This window comes from Melospiza melodia, unplaced genomic scaffold (genome assembly GCF_035770615.1).
Source record: "Melospiza melodia melodia isolate bMelMel2 unplaced genomic scaffold, bMelMel2.pri scaffold_47, whole genome shotgun sequence".
Lineage (NCBI taxonomy): Eukaryota > Metazoa > Chordata > Aves > Passeriformes > Passerellidae > Melospiza > Melospiza melodia.
This window is the reverse complement of record NW_026948793.1, coordinates 5,340,175-5,359,131: the sequence shown is the minus strand read 5'-3', so window position 1 is coordinate 5,359,131 and position 18,957 is coordinate 5,340,175. Positions and strand designations below refer to the sequence as shown.

The following is an 18,957-nucleotide window of genomic DNA, read 5'->3' as shown; positions in this document are numbered from 1 at the left end:
CCTCACGGAACCAAGGTGACCGTGTTCTACTGCAGAACATCATGGAACAAAGGGTCCACGGTGACACTGCAGAACCAAGGAGACTGCTACTGGCAGTGTGAGAGCTCATGAACCACAAGTCCATTGCGACACAGCAAGACCTGATAGAACCAAGGGTCCATTGTTAAAATGTGTGGCCTCATGGAACCATGAGCCATTGTGACACAGCGTGGCCACATGGTGCAAAGGGGCCACTGTGACACTGCCATTCCAAGGAGACCATTGGGACTGAGGAACCTCATGGAACCAAGGGTCCATTGTTCCACTGTGGGGTCCTGTGGAACCAAGGGGAGCACAGTGATATTGTGGGGCCTCATGTTACAATGGAGACTGTTCTAACACTTTGGGACCCACTGAAACCAAGGGGCCATTAGAGCATGGCAGGGCCTGGTGGAATCAAGGTGACTGCAGTGAACACTGTGGGTGTCCATGGGATGAAGGGTCCATTCTGACACTCTGGGACCAAGGATGCCATTGTGACGATCTGGGGCATCATGGAACCAAAGGCTCATTGTGACACAGCAGGGCCTCATGGAACCATGGAGGTCATTTTTACACTTGGAGGCCTTGTGGAACGAAAAGGGCCATTGTGGCACTTCAGAGCCTTGTGGAGCCAAGGGGACCACAGTGACACTGTGGGGCTCTGTGAAACCAATGGTCTGTTGTGAGACTGCAAGGCCTTATGGGATCATTGAGACCATTGTGACACTGCAAGGCCTCATGCAAGCAAGGAACCATTGTGACACTGTGAGGTCTTGGCAGGCCAAGGGGCAGTTGTCACACTGTGTGGCACCATGGAACCAAGGAGTCAATTGTGACACTGCAGGGCCCCATGGAACTAAGGATTCATGGAACAGTGCAGGACCCCATGGAACCAAAGGTCCGCTGGGACATTGCGGGGCTTCGTGGAATCCTGGAGGCCATGATGGCACTTGGAGGCCTTGTTGGATCAAGGGGCTTTGCAGGACCTCATGGAACCAAGGAGATCCTTCTGACACTGTTAGTCCCCATGGAACCAAGGGTCCATTGTGACACTGCAGCACCAAGGAGACCCCTGTGACACTGCAAGGCCTCATCGAAGCAAGGGACCATTGTGACACTCTGGAGCCCCATGGAAACAGGAGGCCAGTGTGACACATCTGGGCCTCATGGAACCAAGGATCCAATATGACACCATCACTATGACACTGCAGGGCCCCATGGATCCCAGGGAACAGGTCTGTTTGGCTTGGCCTGACTGGTCCAACTGCCCTTGGCATGTTGGGGGTCTCTTCTCATGTACCCCTGAAACCCTGGGGCTCTGGGCTTTCCTTCAATTGGAAAAGAACTGCCCTTCTCATTCAAGCATCCATGGCCAAAACAGAATTCCCCCTTGAACCTTACCAATATCCAGGGATTGCTCCCAGACAAAAGCTGCCATTACCAACAAGTCCAGCTGCCCTTGTCTTCCTGAGAGCTGGGTCTCACCTGCCTTCAAACACTGGGGCTCAGTGCTTTCCTTCCTATGGAAAAGAACTATCCCTGCTTCCCAGGCACCCATGACCAAAATTGATATTTCACCTCCAGATTTCCTATATGGAATGGTTTCTCCCAGAGAAAAGCTGCCAGGACAGACAGCTCTGGCTGACCTTGGCCTCTTGTGGTTTTCCCTATTCTGCCCTGAAACACTGGGGCTGTACCCCTTCCTTCCTATGAAATATATCTTTCGTCTCCAGGTGCTCATGCCTGAAATTGGGATTTCACCTCCAAAAGTCCCATATCCAAAGATTTCTCCTGTAGAAAAGCTGCCATTACAGCCTTGACCTCCTGAGGGCCAGCTCTCACCTGCCTTCCAAACGCAGAGGCTCCGTGCTTTCCTTTTTGTGGAAAAGAACTGGCCTTGTCCTCCAGGCACAAATGGCATAAATTGGGATTCCACACTCAAGATTTCCAATACCCAAGGGTTGCTCCTGGACAAAGCTGCCAGGACAGACAGACAGGCCTGGTCCTTGGCCTCTGGTGACTGAAGTTCATGAGGCCCTGAAACACTGGGGCTCTGTGGTTTTCTTCCTGTGGGGACCACGGTGACAACTCTGGGGCCCATTGAATCATGGAGACCATGGTTATATTGTGGAGCCTTCTGAAATGCAGGGGCCATTGTCACACTGTGGGGCCTCATGGCACCAAGGCCATCACTGTGGCTCTGTTGGGCTGCATGGTCCCAAGGGCCCAGTGTGAGTCAGCAGGGCTTTTGGAAGAGGCCATTGCTGCATTTCAGGGCCTCGTGGAACCAAAGGGCTGTTGTGATCCTGCAGGGCACCGTGGATCCATGGAGAGCATTGTGGCATTGCAAGGCCCCATGGAATCATGGAGACCATTGTGACACTGTGGGGCCCCATGGAACCAAAGGGCCACTGTGACGCTGCAAGGCCTCATGGAAGCACGGGGCCATTGTGACACTGCAGAAGCAAGGAGAACATTGTAGCACTGCAGGGCCTTGTGGAACCAAGGAGAGATGAAAGAGGTGTGGCTGGTTTGGCCTCCCAGGGGCCACTGGACGGGTCCAGCTGATCTTGAAACACTGGGGGCTGATTCTCATCAGTTCTTGAAGAACTGGGGCTCGGTGCTTTCCTTCCTATGGAAAAGAGCCATCTCTCTTTCCAGGTGCCCAAGGCCAAAACTGATACTCCCTCTGAAAAATTCCCTATCTGCAAGGGTTCTCCCAGACAAAAGCTGCCAGGACAGAGAGCTCTGGCTGACCTTGGCCTCTGCTGGTCACCTCTCATCTCAAGGAAGCCCTGAGGAAAGTATTTGAACAGGTTTGACTACTGGAACATCAATGAGTCTGTCCTCCTCTGAAAAACTCAGATGATCTTCTGATCATATGTGTCTTTATTACTTACTGTGTATTATGCATGAAATATTATTTTCATGTAAATAACAATATTCTTCTCACTCTACCAGTGTTATCTGACACAAATCACCTCCTCTACATATGCATCCATGTCACCTTTACAAGCAAACAGAAGAATGAATGCAGCAGGAATGATTTGTCTCTGCTCCCAGCTGTCCCATCTCCTCAGGAGCTGGAGGTGCAGCCCCAGCACTTGGCAGGGCTCAAGGGCTCCCAAGCTCAGCTCCCACCCAGAGAACTTGTAGACCCTGGGCTGCTCTTCTTGGCCCCTGTACGCTCAGCCAGGCTGAGATGGACACTGATGGTTTCTGGGCCATCTCTCTGAGCCCAGCCCAGCTCTCTTCAAGCTCTGCCAGCTGCCCTGAGCTCTGGGCAGCACCAAGGGCCTCTCCCCAGCACAGCCCAGCCAGCTCTGGCCCCACAGCTCTGCTCAGGCCAGGCTGCTCTGGGCACTGCCCCATGGCCTCAGCCCCTGGCAAGGGCACAGCAGCAGCTGCAGCTGCCACAGGACTCAGCCCCAGCCATGGGGGAAGGTGCTTGGCTGAGGCCAAAGGAGGCTCCCTGGCTGCCCTGCTCCCCTTGGGCTGAGGTGCTGAGAGCTCTTTAGCCCCTGCTGCCATCCCACCTGCCCAGGGCAGCACAAGAGCCCCAGCCTTGGGGTCCCCAAGAGCTGCTCCTGCTCCAGGCCCAGGGCCCATCGCAGAGTTGGGGCAGCCACAAAGCTGTGCCCATTTCTGTTCATTGCTGCTCTGATGGGGATGGATCCTCAGAATCTTGGAGGTTGTTGATGAATTTTACTTTTCCAGAGGCCTCTTCATTCTTGAGATCTTCAGTTGAGAAATTCAGTGACAAAGGCTCATAAACATTCGTTCAAAACACCCAAACAAGACAAGCCCATGGGAATAATTCAAGTCTTTGATTCTTCTGTGGTTAAGCGGGCAGATTTCAGAAGTGTATTTAAACTGAATCTACTACACTGAAAACAATGCAGAGAGAATTGTATTGTCTTGTTAGGTTTTTTTTCCTGTTTATAGATTGCTATCAGCAATCCGCAGTTGATATTGATTCCCAGCACCTCCTCATGCAATCTGAACAGATATGAAAATCAAGACTCTTCATGGCTGACAATCAATCACACTTTGTCCCTACCCCCTCCCCACCATTTCCCTTATTGAAACCCTGGTGCTCAGAGCAGCTGAGGAATGGAGTCACATCCAGGGATGTCCCCAGGGCTCAGGATTGGGGCCAGATGTCATGGTTTGACCCGGAAAAAGGATTTCTGGGATGCTGTAGATAGGGCCAATGAGTGCTCAGATTTGAATATTGCCATCTGGCCCAACCACTGGGCATTGGACCCACCTCTGAGAACACAGGGTAAAAGCAGGGCTCTCCCCCTGGCAGGCTCTCTTTGGATTTCCAGCGGGAAGGAGTTGGGTCTCTCCCCCGCCCCAGTTGCTGGCTGGGTGGGGGGAGGGGAAAAGCCAGGTGGCCCGGCCTGGGAGAGGTAGGCCTGGCCCCCCCCCAAGGGTGGAAGGAAGAAGTAAAGAAATGCTGGGAAGCAATGTGCAGCCTGTTCCCCCACCTTGGAGAAAGACAGACAGAGAGAGAATGCAGCCTGTGTTTGTGGCCGTTATCTTGAAATTTAGTAAACATGTGCTGGCAGCAGGCAGCCCGGTTGAGGAGATGGGGGGGAGTGCAGCCAGGAGTCCAGCTGCTTGGAGGAGTTTTTAACCCTTCTTGGACAATGAAAACTTTACAGAACATTAACCCTTCCTAGATGAGTGATGAAGGTCTGGACCAGAGAGAGAGAGAGTGAGAGATGTTGGAAGAATGGAGAAGATGGAGTGGCATTTTATGCTGGACTCTTTTGTGTAGTCATGGACAGAGCCATGTTTCCGTGTGATAGAGAGACTAAGTCCAGGGGGAGAAATGTCCCAGAGCCAAAGAAGATTCAGTGTGGGTACCCTTCGGCCCCAGGGGGTATATAAAAATGGGGGGGACAGATGTCCCAAAGGTGTTATACTGTGCTTTTCTGGAACTGGACAAAGCATCCTTAAAAAGACAACCCTGGAAGCAGCCCTGATTCTTGTTCGGTGGTGAGAGCACTGGAACAAGGTCGGAAAAGGCCACCACGACACATGGAAGGACTCCCTCTCCCCTTGAGGAACTGAAAGTTGAGCATTCTAAAGGGTGGTGCTGGACCCAGAACTGGTGATTTTAGAAGATGCTTTGTATTGGGAATTTAGGGGGGAGGAGAAGGAAAGTGTTTTTGTGAGGTTTTCATTTTCCTTGTGTTTTCTTTTTTCTTTTGTGTGTAGTTTAGTAATTGTTTTTATAGTTTAGTTAATAAACTTTTCTTTTTTTTCAAGTAAGAGCCTGCTTTATTTATTCCTGGTCAAAATCTCACAGCAGACACCAGAGAAAGTGTATTTTCATGGGGACATTTGGCCTTGTGCCAGGGTCAAACTTTGACACCAGGTCAGTTCAATCTCTTTATTGCTGATCTGGACGAGGCCATCGAGGGCACCCTCAGTCAGTTCCCAGGTGAGCCCAAGCTGGGTGGCAGTGTGGCTGTGCTGGAGGGCAGGAAGCTCTGCAGAGGGATCTGGCCAGGCTGGAGCTGTGGGCCCAGGACAATGGGATGAGGTTCACCAAGGCCAAGGGCCATGTCCTGCCCTGGGCTCACAACCACCCCAAATCCCTGGCTGTGCCCTGCCCCTGATCCCCACAGCCTGTCCTGTTTCCTTCATCCCTGCGTTGCCAGGGACTCTCTGGGACAAGGGAGCTCTGCTCTGGCTATGGAGGGAGGTGCAGGTGCCACCACTGGAGTGGGAACCAGAACTTACCAGGTTTGTGTCCTTTGGGGGTCAGGAACTGGTGGGACTCAGAGGCACAGGAAGTTTCTCTTCATGGCCAAGAGACTGTGGTTGAACAGGATACAATTGAATAACAACCATGCTCTTCCCTGAGCCATGTGCATTGTCCCAGTAGTGTCTGTCATGCCCACCATCCACAAGTGATTTTCATACTAAAATTAATTTTAGAAAAATATGGTTCTGTGATAGATATAAATAGAGTTGTTTTATCAGGATGCTCATCCTGAAGTGGGATAAAACAGCATGAACAATTCCTGATTTGCAAAGCTGTCAATGGTGGATGAAGAAGGGGCTCAGGCTGCTTTTGGTGCTGAGGAAATGCTGAAACCAGCCTGACTCATTTCATTTCCTCATGCCCTGGCTGATCTCTCCTCTTTCCCCTTCCACCCATTGGCTTTTGTCTCCCCTCAGGCCCCCCTGTGAAGAGCCTGGCTCTGTGTTCTCCATCCCCTCCTCGCTGGCACTGCCAGGCTGGCATGAGGAGCCCCTCAGCCTTCCCTGCTCTGGGCTGGACAAGCCCAGCTCCCTCAGCCTCTGCTCACAGCCCAAGGGCTCCAGCCCCACCTTGGAGGCCCTTCCCAGACCCTGCTCCAGCTGCCAGACATCTTTCCTGCCCTGGGCAACCGAAACCAGGCCAAGTGACCTGGATAATCCCAGTCCTTGATGTCCTGGTCACGCAGCCTAGGCCCTTGTCCCCATGTGAGGTTCTGGGGGTTGATCTTGTGGAACATCCTTGGGGGAGGCTGCTGCTCCATGTGGGTCAGGGGGATACCAGGGACAGAGACCCTTCTGAGCATGAACAGCTTTGGACTTCTGGGGGGAAACTGTGAGAGGGGGCTGGGGCAGAGTGACCAACCCAGTGACTTCACACAGCCTCCCTGTGATGTCACAGAGCCCCCCTGTGATGTCACAGCCTGCTCTGTGATGTCATAGTTTATCTCTGATATCGCTATGTTGGTCTTTGATGCCACAACACACTCTGTGAAGTCATACAGCCCCCTGTGATGTCACACAGCCACCCTCCGTGATGTCACAGCCTGCTCTGTGATGTCACAACCATGTCACATAGCTCATCTCTGATGTCACAGCAAACTCTGTGTTGTCATAGTCTGCTCTGTGATGTTGTCCTCTGCCCTGTGATGTCACACCTCACTCTGTGATGTCACAGAGACAGCCTATGATGCCATAGTTGCTCAGTGACCTCACATAACCCACTCTGTGATTTCATAACCCACTCTGTGACGTCATGTCACCAGATGATAAATTGTCTACACCACGTGAGCACACACAGTGCTGGTTCTCCAAAACCCCAGGCTATGGAAACCACACAATGCCCATTGTGTGAGAACGGGAACTGAAATTCACCAGCCTCAGTGTCCTGCCAGCTCAGCCCGGCCCACTGGAACATTGGGGTCCACGACCACCAGGGACCACCAGAGAGATCCCCCAGGACAGGAGAATGCATGGGTAAAGGGGAGGGGAAATATGTTAATGATTTTGGGGAAACGATTATCATATGTATGTTTTGTCCAGGACAAACAATGAATATGTATGCAAAATACAGAATATAAACAGAAACCTTCCAGCACTCATCATGCACAGCTTTGGGAGAAGCTATCCCCCCATGCATCTGGCCAAATAAAGAATGCTGCTTCTTAAGGCTACATTGGGGTTATGGAGTTTTAATATTTTGCTGAATTTTTAGTAACAGTCCCACTCCCAAGGAAAGCTCAGTCTCCTGCTGGTCATAAACAGAGAAGGGCTGGTGAGAGATTTGGTGGTTGAAGGCTGCCTAAGGTAAAGTCACCTTTAAATAACAGAGTTTCCAATATTCTATGAAAGAAAGAGGGGCTGCAACAAAACTTCATCACTGGAATTATGGAGGGTAGGCGTTGGCTTATTCAGGGTGCAGATTTGGAGAGTACCAAATCAGATACTGACTTTTCAAGGGAAACAGTCTTAAAAACAAAGGTGTCCAGGAATGATGGACACACTTCAAGAAAAAAAACTTGAGGGAGAAGGAGCAGCATCTGTGCTAAAGTTGAGCCAGCTAATTTTTGTCCTGGCTGGGCATGGAGATTTTGTGGGAACTGAGGGGAAAAAAAGAGCGTGTCACCATTGGAAAGAAGATCAGGCATCTCAGGAAGTGTTAAAGGATGTTATTAGGTCATGCAGAAAGAAAAGTGGTAAAAGGTCAATTAAAACATAACCCAGCCACTTGTGTGAAAAATACTAAAAAATGTTTCAAAAAGGAACCTAATAGCAAAAGGAGGGATAAGTAGAACATCTACTCTTTATTGGAGGCAGTGGGGAATACAATAGGTAAGATAAGGAAAAGCTGAGCTGCTTAACACCTTCTTTGCCCCAATTTTCAAGAATAAGACAGGTTGTCCTCAGGACAAGTGTTCTCCTGAGCTGGTGGATGGGCACAGGGAGCAGAACAGCCCCCCCCTGTAATCCAGGAGGAAGAAGCTGGGGACCTGCTGAGCCACTCAGATGCTCACAGGTGTCTCTGGGAGCAGATGGGACCCATCCTAGGGGGATGAGGGAGCTGGTGGATTGAGCTCCTGATGCTGCTCTCCATCATTTACCATCAGTGCTGGCTCAGCAGGGAGGTCCCAGAGGACTGGAGGTGCCAATGTGAGCCCATCCCCAAGAAGGGCTGGAAGGAGGAGCTGGGCAACTCCAGGCCTGTCAGCCTGACCTGGGTGCCCAGCAAGGTTATGGAACAGATCACCTTGAGTGCCATCACAGGGCACCCACAGGATGGCCGAGGGATCAGAGCCAGCCAGCATGGATTTCAATATCTGCACTGATGATCTGCATGAGGGGAGTGAGTCCAGCATCAGCAAATTTGCAGATGACACCAAGCTGGCTGTGAGTGTGGATCTGCTGGAGGGTAGGAGGGCTCTGCAGAGGGACCTAGACAGGCATCATACTGGGAGTGACTGGGATCACACTGGGATTATAGTGGGTGTCAATAGACCCTGACTGGGGTTCCTGAGAGCTACCAGGCCCATGCTGGGAGCTGACTGCGCACACACTAGGAGGAACTGGGAAAAACTGGGAATGACAGGATGCATGCTGGTGACAATTGGGATGTCCTGGCAGTGACTGGGATGAAACTGGGGGCAGCTGAACCATGCTGAGGTAACTGGGAGTGGCTGGCAATGACTACGAGAATGTTCGGGGCAACTGGGATATACTGGGAGTGCCTAAGACCATGCAGGTGGTGACTGGGACAACACTGAGGGCAACTGGGGGCAAGTGTGTTTGACTGTGGCCCTGCTGGGAGAGACTGGGATCATACTGGGAGATACTGGGACTATACTAGGGGCAACTGGGAGAACTGGGAATACACTGGATGAAAGTGGGAGCAACTAGGAGCAACTGGGATCATGTTGGGAATAAATTGCATCATAATTGGGAATGACTGTGAGTGCCTGGGCTCATACTGGGAACGGGGAGGGATCCTGCCACGAGTGAGAGGAAGTGACCAGGAAAATCCTGGGAGTGACAAGAAAACTGGAAGCACACAGGCGCAGCAACTGGACTCATGCTGGGAGCAGGGCTCCAGGACAGGATAGAGGCAGGGGCCAAACCCAATAAGGTGAGGTTTAACAAGTCCAAGTGCTGGGTCCTGCCACTTTGGCCGCAACAACCCCTGCAGCACTACAGGCTGGGGACAGAGTGGCTGGAGAGCAGCCAGGCAGAAAGGGACCTGCAGGGACTGATGGACAGCAGGCTGGACATGAGCCAGCAGTGTGTCCAGGTGGCCAAGAAGGCCACAGGCTCTTGGCCTGGATCAGGAATGGTGTGGCCAGCAGGAGCAGGGCAGGGATTCTTCCCCTGTGCTCAGCATTGCTTGGGTAGCACATCGAGTGCTGTGTCCAGTTCTGTGCCCACCAATTTAGGAAGGACATGGAGGGGCTGGAGTGTGTCCAGAGAAGGGCAACAAGGCTGGGGAGGGATCAGGAACACAAGTCCTGTGAGGAGTGGCTGAGGGAGCTGGGGTTGTTTATCCTGGACAAAGGGAGGCTGAAAGGACACAAGGCGGTGTCTGGGCAGAGGTTGGACTTGATGATCTCCAAGGTCTTTTCCAGCCTTGCTGATTCTGGGATTCTCTGTAAGCACCCTTGGAGCAGTTGCAGGAGGAGCCCTGGGCCTCCTCTTCAGGAGCTCCAGCAGCCCAGGTCCCTCAGCTTTTCCTGGCAGCCCCAAAGCCCATCCTGTCAGTCCTGCAGAGCCCCTGCAGCTCCTCCTCAGTGCCCAGAACAGGGAGCCCCAGAGCCAGACACAGCAGCCCAGATGTGCCCCCCTGGCCTGGGGTGCCTCTGGCAAGGGAGCAGCACCAGGCACTGCAGGAGCCTGCAGACAATTCCTGCAGCACTTGTAGGATGATCCTGCTGCCCAAGGGACGTTCCCATGGTGCCAAGTCAGGAACTGCAATGGGGAGTGGGGCCAGAGAGGAAAGGGCAAACAGGGATGGGCTCCTTGGAGGGGAGGGAACAGGGGTGGGCAATGGGAAGAAATTTGTATAAGGGAAGAGTAAAGAAAGCAAAGGGGAAGCAAAGGAAATGCTCAGGGCAGTTTGGGGGTTGCTGCCAGGCAGCCCTGGCTCTGAGCAACAGCGTCTGCAGTGGCACAGGAAACTCCCCGCTGATGGGAACAAACTTTCTGGCTGACTGCAGAGGGCAGGACAAAGCTGAGTGGTTTCCCTGGTGTCCCCCAGCCCTTGCTGGCCCCAGGGGCTGATGGCATTTGTGCTCCCTCAGGTTCATGTCCCCACAGCAACAGCATGGGGGTGCTCCCCTTGCTGTGTGCAATGCAAACAGGGGCTGCTGAGCCAGTGCTGCCATGTCTGTGCCTGCAAGGATGGGGCACCTGTGTGAGCTGGGGGAGAGGCCAGGGCTGCAGAGGGGGGATGTTGTTGGCAGCTCCATGAGGACGCTCTGGGACGCTGCCCTGGGCTGTGCAGCACACTGGGGATGGATCAGCCCCTGCTCTGCTGCTCCTTCCCCTCTGCCCCAGGGCCCTTGCAGAGCCCCAGCCATGCTGTTTGCCCCCAGCCTGCCCACGGCCAGCCTGGGGCTGCTCACGGGGGTTTTCTGTGCTGAGAATTGGCCTGGCTTTGTTCTTGAGAGAGCCTGGGCAAGGAGCCTGGAGCCCCCAGGGCCTGGCCTGAGGCGTCAGTGCTGCCCCAGCAGTGCCCATGGCCTGTCCCTGCTGCAGCCCTGGCACTGCCACCCCCAAGACTGTGCCCGGCCCTGAGAGCACTCAGGCCCTGCAGCAACACCAGGGCCACCAGGGCAGCGGGGCAGGGCCACGGCAGCAGCACTGGCAACACCAAGTGCTGCTGCTGCTGGGCACAGCTGCTGTGCCAGCCCTGATCTGCCCCCAGCTCTGCACACAGACATTGCTGCTGCAGCTCCAGAGAAGAGAACAGAAGGGCATCTCTGCAGAAAACTCAGCTGGGAGACCATTTAGTTCCTTCAAAGCCACCAAGAGACCAGCTCCTCATTGATGCAGTCTGGGGCCATGGTTAAAGTGGAGGGAAACAAAAGGAGAAATGGCACAAGGAATGACAGTCCTTTGTGGACAATAGAAAAAAAAAAAAGAAAACAAAAAAACAAAGGAAAAAACACCCACAACCAAACCAACAACAAGTATCAAAGGTGATTTTAATTATAAGTCTTTTATTTAAGAAATTGGAAATTGGCCAGCAGTTAATGTTTCTGAAAAGCATCCAGTCATCAGTCTCCACACTGCAGCCTTGAGCTCCTGGTTCCTCAGGCTGTAGATGATGGGATTAAGGGCTGGAGACACCACCGAGTACAGAACTGACACTGACAGATCCAGGGATGGGGAAGAGATGGAGGGGGGCTTCAGGTGGGCAAATGCTGCAGTGCTGAGAAACAGGGAGACCACAGCCAGGTGAGGGAGGCAGGTGGAAAAGGCTTTGTGCCATCCCTGCTCAGAGGGGATCCTCAGCACGGCCCTGAAGATCTGCACATAGGAGAAAACAATGAACACAAAACAGCCAAATGCTAAACAGACACTGACAGTAAGAAGCCCAAGTTCCCTGTGGCAGGATTTGGAGCAGGAGAGTTTGAGGATCTGGGGAACTTCACAGAAGAACTGGCCCAGGGCATTGCCATGGCACAGGGGAAATGAAAATGTATTGGCTGTGTGCAGCAGTGAAAAGAGAAAACCACTGGCCCAGGCAGCTGCTGCCATGTGGGCACAAGCTCTGCTGCCCAGGAGGGTCCCGTAGTGCAGGGGTTTGCAGATGGACACGTAGCGGTCGTAGCACATGATGGTCAGGAGGAAATACTCTGCTGAGAGGAAAAACAAAAAGAAAAACACCTGTGAAGCACATCCTGCATAAGAGATGTCCCTGGTGTCCCAGAGGGAATTGTGCATGGCTTTGGGGACAGTGGTGCAGATGGAGCCCAGGTCGCTGAGGGCCAGGTTGAGCAGGAAGAAGAACATGGGCGTGTGCAGGTGGTGGCCGCAGGCTACGGCGCTGATGATGAGGCCGTTGCCCAGGAGGGCAGCCAGGGAGATGCCCAGCAAGAGGCAGAAGTGCAGGAGCTGCAGCTGCCGCGTGTCTGCCAATGGCAGCAGGAGGAAGTGCCTGATGGAGCTGCTGTTGGACATTCCTTCACTCTGGGCATGGTGCGCTGTTGAAAAAGACATTGACAAGCTTGGACAGATTTCCTTTTTGATTTCAGGCTTGTGCTCCTTCTGAGTTGCTGCTTTATTTTCAGCATTGCACTCAGCCTGAATACTGGGGAGACCTGAGGGAAAACAGGGCTCCCTGTGCCACAGGGCAGTCAGACCTGCTGGAACCACACAGGTGCCCTTTGTTCATTTAACCTCTCTCTATTTCACCATGATCACACTTTAATATTTTTTGAAAAATGAAGTAGACTTTTTGAATTCTTCAGTTGAAATTTTTTTTTTCCAAACCTTTCTCTCTTTCCCTATGCACATGAACAGGAAAGGATACCAAGGGCTGGTCTGGCTCTCTGGTGCCTGGAGTTGTGCCTACTGGGAACTGTTTCTCTCTATCCAAGCCTTGTCCCTGCCTGTGCTGCCAGGGCCCAGCCCAGCCCTGGGGTCCCAGCTCTGCCCTGCAGACACCTCCCAGCACAGGGCACTGCCCAGGGGCATCTCCCTGGCAGCAGGGCCTTAAGGGCAGGCCAGACAAACAGAGATGCTGCAAGCCAAGGTGCTGCTGCTGCTGTCTGTAGGGAGAGGAGGCTGAGGAAGCACTTTCTGAGGGAGATCTGAGGAACATCTGCTGATGCCCAGGGTGACAGTGCAGGAGTCTCAGTGACACAGCCAAAGCTGACAGCCCCTTTCCCTTCCCTTTACGAGAAAGCTGAGAGCAGCCCTGGCCATGCAGCACCACCTCCACAGCAGGATGAATCTGCCCTGATGGGGGTGGCTCCTTCCACCTCCAGTTTCTCCCCTGCAGCGTCCATGGGGAGCTGCCAGGCAGGCTGAGAGCTCCTCCTGGCAGGTGGCACATGCCCTGGGCTGGCCAAGAGCCCTGAGGGCTGCATGAGCTGCTGTGCAGGACAGCCCTGAGCAGCCCTGGCTGCAGCCCCAGCTTCACCCCCTGCAGCCGTCCCTGGCAGCAGGAGCCTTCCTGCCCTGTCCCTCTGACGGTGCCCAGGGCAGCCCCGCTCTGCAGCACATCCTCCTCCTCCTGCTCCTGTGCCAGAGAGAGACTGGGAGAGTCCTCTTGATACATCCCCCAGGCTGTGGGGTGTGCTGGCTTCAGGAGATCCCTCCAGGAGCACAGGGGACATTGCCCTGCACCCACACACTCACCATGCACAGGGCTGTGAAGATGTTTCCCCAAGTGAAGTCTCAGCTCAATGTCTTCCCAGTCCTGATTGCCTTCAGCCTGTCTCTGCCTGGCTCCTGTCCCCTCAGCGCCCGCAGGCAGAGCCCTCAGCCCTGCTGGGCTGGGAGAGGAGCTGGTCCTGGGAAGAGCTGTTCCTTTAAAGCTCAGCAGCACAGACACAGCACAAGGACTTAAATGAGACTCTTGGGGATTTGGTGCTATTTACATCAAACTGAGTCCCTGAGAGAGTTCAAAAAACTTCTCAACAACTCAAAATTGAATTGAAACTCCAAAGTTTTCCAAGTTTTAATGGAAAAACTGAGATACACAAATGAGAAATTTTCCCCTGGTTCCAGTTAGAGCAGAACACTGGAGGCAGTGATGACAGCTGGGGACAAACAAGGCAAAGGTGTCTGTGGTGCTGAGCAAAGCTGGATGTGTTTGAGGAATGCAAAGAGCCCAGGCCTGAGCCCCAGCCCCTGGCCAGGCAGATCCTGTCCCTCCCTCCTTGCTCAGGGCTCTTCCCAGGATGGGCACTGGCATGTGGGGATGTGCAATGGCAAGGGCAGGAGCATGGGGCGGCCCCTGCCAGGCTGCTGAGCAGGGACAAGGAGGCCATGAGGCCCCAGGCCTGCAAGGGTCACTTGTCCCATCGTGGCCTCAGGCCCAGGCCCAGCAGCCATGGCCAAAGTGCTGCCCATGTTGGCTCTGGCAGGGCTGTCTTGCAGCTGCTGCCCATCCCTGTGCCCTGTGCAGCCCAGGCTGTCCCACGGTGTCCCTGCCCTGCGCCTCTGTCCCTGCAGGCTGTCGGCATTCCCCGGCTGCCCCACCTGGCTGGGCCCTTCCTTTGCTGACAGCTCTGCCTCCTGCCTGCCCCTGCCTTCCCACACAGAGCCTGGGGCTGACCCAGGCTCCTTCTGGGAGATGTGTTGTGCCACAGCCCTGCCCTGGGAGGGAAATTAATCTCTCCTTGTTTCCGTTCTGGATCTTCACAGCTGCACTTGGTGACATTATTTCTATCTCAGGTTCATTTCCACTATGAAGAAGAGGTCCAATATATTTGAATCCACCTTTGTCATCCTCACAGGCTGTTCTTGTTCTGCCCTCAGTCTCCACCGAACCCAGGACTTCCAGTTCCCATACAGTGATCATGTTCTTGGGGCCTCCAAATCCCATCCTGGGAGATCTCTGGGCCTTCTCAAAGGTGCTCAGCCCTGGAGATGTGATTTAAGTCCAGGAATGGCTGAGTACATTTTTGCCCAAGATTATATTGGGGAATATAATACAGAATAATACACTGTATCTTTTAAGTGACTGAGGGCAGATTTAGATTTTCTGTAAGGATGAAATATTTTTTGATGATGGTGGCAGGACACTGGCATAGGGTGCCCTCAGAATTGAAACCCCATCACTGGATGTGTTTAAGGTCAGGGACTTTGTACAACCTGAACGAGTGAAGGTGTTCCTGGGTAATGGGAGTTTTACCAGAGACTCTTTTCGGTCTCTTCTAACTCAAACCATTTTACATTTCTTTGGTTCTTATATCCCAACTGCTTCTCCACAGGGCTGCAAATACCTATGCACACCCTGCCAGCATTTTAATGTGGCCTAATTCCCAACACTTCCATAAAAAGGAAAGAAATGCCATATTAGGGACATGAATTGCCATGTTTATGGAGGAATCATTAAAAGCCCCAAAAGTAAAGAAACTGAAAGGAAGGACCAAAATCTCAGTGTGAAAGATTCACCAAGTGGGACAATGGCAGAGACTCTGATGGTGACCTCCCAGCTGACGATGGGGATTTCTGCCTTGGGGTCTGAGTATCAGGATGGAAGGTCGCTCCCAGGAGGAGTCCCTGTGCATTTTCCTCCCCCATGGCTCTGCCCTTCCTGATCCAGCAGCTGTGGGGCAGCAGAGCGGGGACAGTGCAGGGACAGGCCTGGTTCTGACAGGGCTGTTGTGGTTTAGGAATGGTGCTCCCAATTTACTACACCTACTACCAAGACCACGTGTCACCCCAGATTTATATTCCCACCATTGCCCCCCCACACCACAGGGGCTTTGCCTGGCCTGGCCCTGATTGATCTCAGCCCATATTTCACAGTCAGGGATAACCTGGAGATGGTGTCCAGGGTTCACCCTTGTGTGGCCAGTCCAGACCCCCCTGAGGCACTTTAATCCTGGCCGCCCCATCCTCCTGTCTGTTGTTGTGATGCTCTTCAGTGCCCAACTCTTGGGCACGTGAGCATCCACAGGAGGGAGTTTCACAGCCAACTTCTCCCCCAGACAGAGATGTCTTGACCCAGTCCAGCAGCCCAGCTGGGTTTCCCTCTGTGCTCCCAACTGTCCTTTTTCCATGGTTCCAGCCACCCCAGAGAGCATCTCCCACCATCCCTGAGTCAGTGCAGAGGTGCAACGTTGACCATTTCTCTCGCTCAGAGCTCCAGGGATGGTCCCAGTGCTGCAGTGACTGCAGGAAAGGGGACCCCACAATGGGACATTTCTTGGTCAGATACAGACAGGAAGAGTGACAAACTGTCTGTGACTCGGGTTTTGGCCTCGCAGCCCCCGCCGTGGTTTGCAGGGAGCTGCAGTGTGGCTCGGCCCTGGCTGTGCCAGGCAGTGCTGGCCTGGGAGAAGGTGTTGGTGCCAGCTGGCCCAGGGAGCTGCAGCGTGTGGGGAACGAGTTCCTCCTGGCCTCCTGCCCCAGGGTGGCACTGCAGGGCCTCATGGAGCCAAGGGGCCATTGTAGCTCTTCAGGGCCCCATGGAATTAAGGGGACTCTTTGGACATTGTGGGGCCTTGTGGGACTGAGGCCATCGTGACACTTTAGAACCAAGGGGCCACTGTGAAACTACAGGGCCTTGTGGAACTGACACTGAAATCACCCAAAAAGAAACTTTCTAACACAGTTTGAGTATCAAAAAGAATTCATTTTTATTGCAGCACTGATCACTTGGAGGATCCTTCCTCCATTCAAGTGCCCCAAACATCATGCGAACAGAAGTTTTATGACACACACAAGTTCCATATTTATGAGCTATAGAGGTTTTATGACACACACAAGTTCCATATTTATAAGCTATTCCTCTGTGATGCTCTACATCTGGCCTGTAGGCCACACAGTATAAATAATTCCAACTTCATAAGTTATTTATTATATAATTACCTTGCTTATGTAATTCGACCAGTAAGAGCAGGCCCAGGCCATTGGAGACTCAGGCTGCTATTGGCTGGTTAGCTGAGTAGTAACTGGCTCAGCCAATGAGGATTACCTTCATGGGCCTTTTCATCTATATAAGGAAGTTAGATCTCAATAAAGCTGCCTGTTGCTGCATGAACACATACAGTCTAGTCAACTGTCTCCACGGGCAGGAGTTACTCCACTCTCAGGCATGCAGAGTGCTGCCAAAACGTGGCACCACTGAGCACTAGGACGGCCTTGCTGGTGCCAGGAAAGCTCAGCAGCACCTTTTTCTCCCAGCAGCATAACACTGGCACAGGCACTGAGCAGCCACGGGCAGCTGACTACTGCTGGGAGACAAAAACCCCAAAACTGGGGGGTTTACCGGGCAGAAAAAACATGGAGGCACTTTTCTGATGATGCCTACTCTCATCAAGGCTTCATCCAGCAAGAGGAATAGATAAGCTAAACTTATTTCTGGATAAACCACGTCATTTCCACCCTGAGGACCTAAGGCTAGCACAGGAGCCAGCAGAGGCCTTTTAGACAGCAAAACATTTTTGCCCATTTTCCCAGGCTGGCTCACAGTCACACCTCACCCATGTGGCTCCAGAGCTCTTGCTGTGTCCCGCGGGCAGGTTATCCCTTCACATCTGCTCTCGCAGGCTCCAGTGCCCTCCCGGAGCACCTCCCCGGCTGTCCCAGCACAGCTCAGCACAGCTCAGCTCGGGGTTCCACACGCGACGGGGCCGGGGCACCTCAGAGCTGGTCCTTGGGGCGGGTCACCGCCATCGGTCATCGGCTGAAGGCCTAAAGAGAGGACAGCAGAAACATCACAAATAAGCCATTAGTTCCATCTGTATTCACAAAGCTCAACAGCAGCGGCCTGGCTTGTGGCAGAGGACAAAAGCCAGCACACCAAGCGAAAGGCTGAGGAATTAATGCTGAACTGCACAGCCGAGCAACATCCCCAGTCTCCCGGCCGAACAGCTAAATAGGAGGCAGTGAGTATTTCAGGTGGCGCTTTCCTGCCCCGGAGCCCCGGTCTCCAGCCCCGCTGCTGCCGCCACCCGTCCCTGTAACCCCCCCCCCTCACCTCATGGCGGCGGTGGCCCCTCATGGCGAGGGAGCTCGGCCCGCCAGAACTGCTCCTTGCCCTCACGGCGGCGAGCTGAACGAGCCCAGCCCACCAGAGCTGCTCCTTGCCCTCACGGCGGCGAGCTGAACGAGCCCAGCCCACCAGAGCTGCTCCTTGCCCTCACGGCGGCGAGCTGAACGAGCCCAGCCCACCAGAGCTGCTCCTTGCCCTCACGGCGGCGAGCTGAACGAGCCCAGCCCACCAGAGCTGCTCCTTGCCCTCATGGCGGCGAGCTGAAGGAGCCCAGCCCGACAGAGATGCTCCTTGCCCTCACGGCGGCGAGCTGAAGGAGCCCAGCCCGCCAGAGCCACTCCCTGCCCTCATGGCGAGGGAGCCCGGCCCACCAGAGCCGCTCTTGGCCCTCATGGCGGCGAGCTGAAGAAGCCCAGCCCCCCAGAACCGCTTTATCTCCACACGGCGGCGGGGACAGAAAAGGAGCAGGCCTGGCCACGCTGCCGAGGTGATTCCACAGACACCGCCCCGCTCGCTTCGGCCGCTCCCCCCGGGGCGGGGAAAAACCTCGGTAATCAGGCACCGGGAGGGACTTTAAGATCATCTCGTCCCACTCCCTGCCATGGGCAGGTACACCTTCCACTGTCCCAGGTTGCTCCAGTCCCTGTCCGACCAGGCCTTGGACACTTCCAGCATCCCTGACAGAGCCGGAGCAGGAACACGATCTGTGGAGCTGGGAGAACTGAACTCAAGCACCGGCTCATGGGAAGCAGAGGGCTGGTGAGCTGCCTCTGCTTGCCCCTGATGTGTCCCACTTCGGGCACAGGAGGTAGAAGTGTCAGCTCAGAAACAAAAATCCAGCCCTGAAATAAGCAGAGAAAAAGCTGTGGCACTGCCAAGTGCCTTGCTGGGAGAAGCACAATTCCACACCTTCCCTGACCTCCACTGGATGCTGTAATATCAGCCCAGTGCTCTGTGTATCCATGTCTGGGCACAGCAGTGTAACTGTAACTCCC

At 53.9% G+C, this 18,957-nt stretch overlaps 1 non-coding gene across 1 annotated transcript; it reads right to left on the bottom strand.

The window, feature by feature from the left end:
* Positions 1-17,002: 17,002 nt before the first annotated feature.
* On the bottom strand, positions 17,003-17,206 carry LOC134413671 (small nucleolar RNA SNORA74). The gene has a single exon (XR_010026569.1). It is a non-coding gene; the product is annotated as a small nucleolar RNA SNORA74 (small nucleolar RNA).
* Between the last annotated feature and the right edge of the window lie 1,751 nt (positions 17,207-18,957).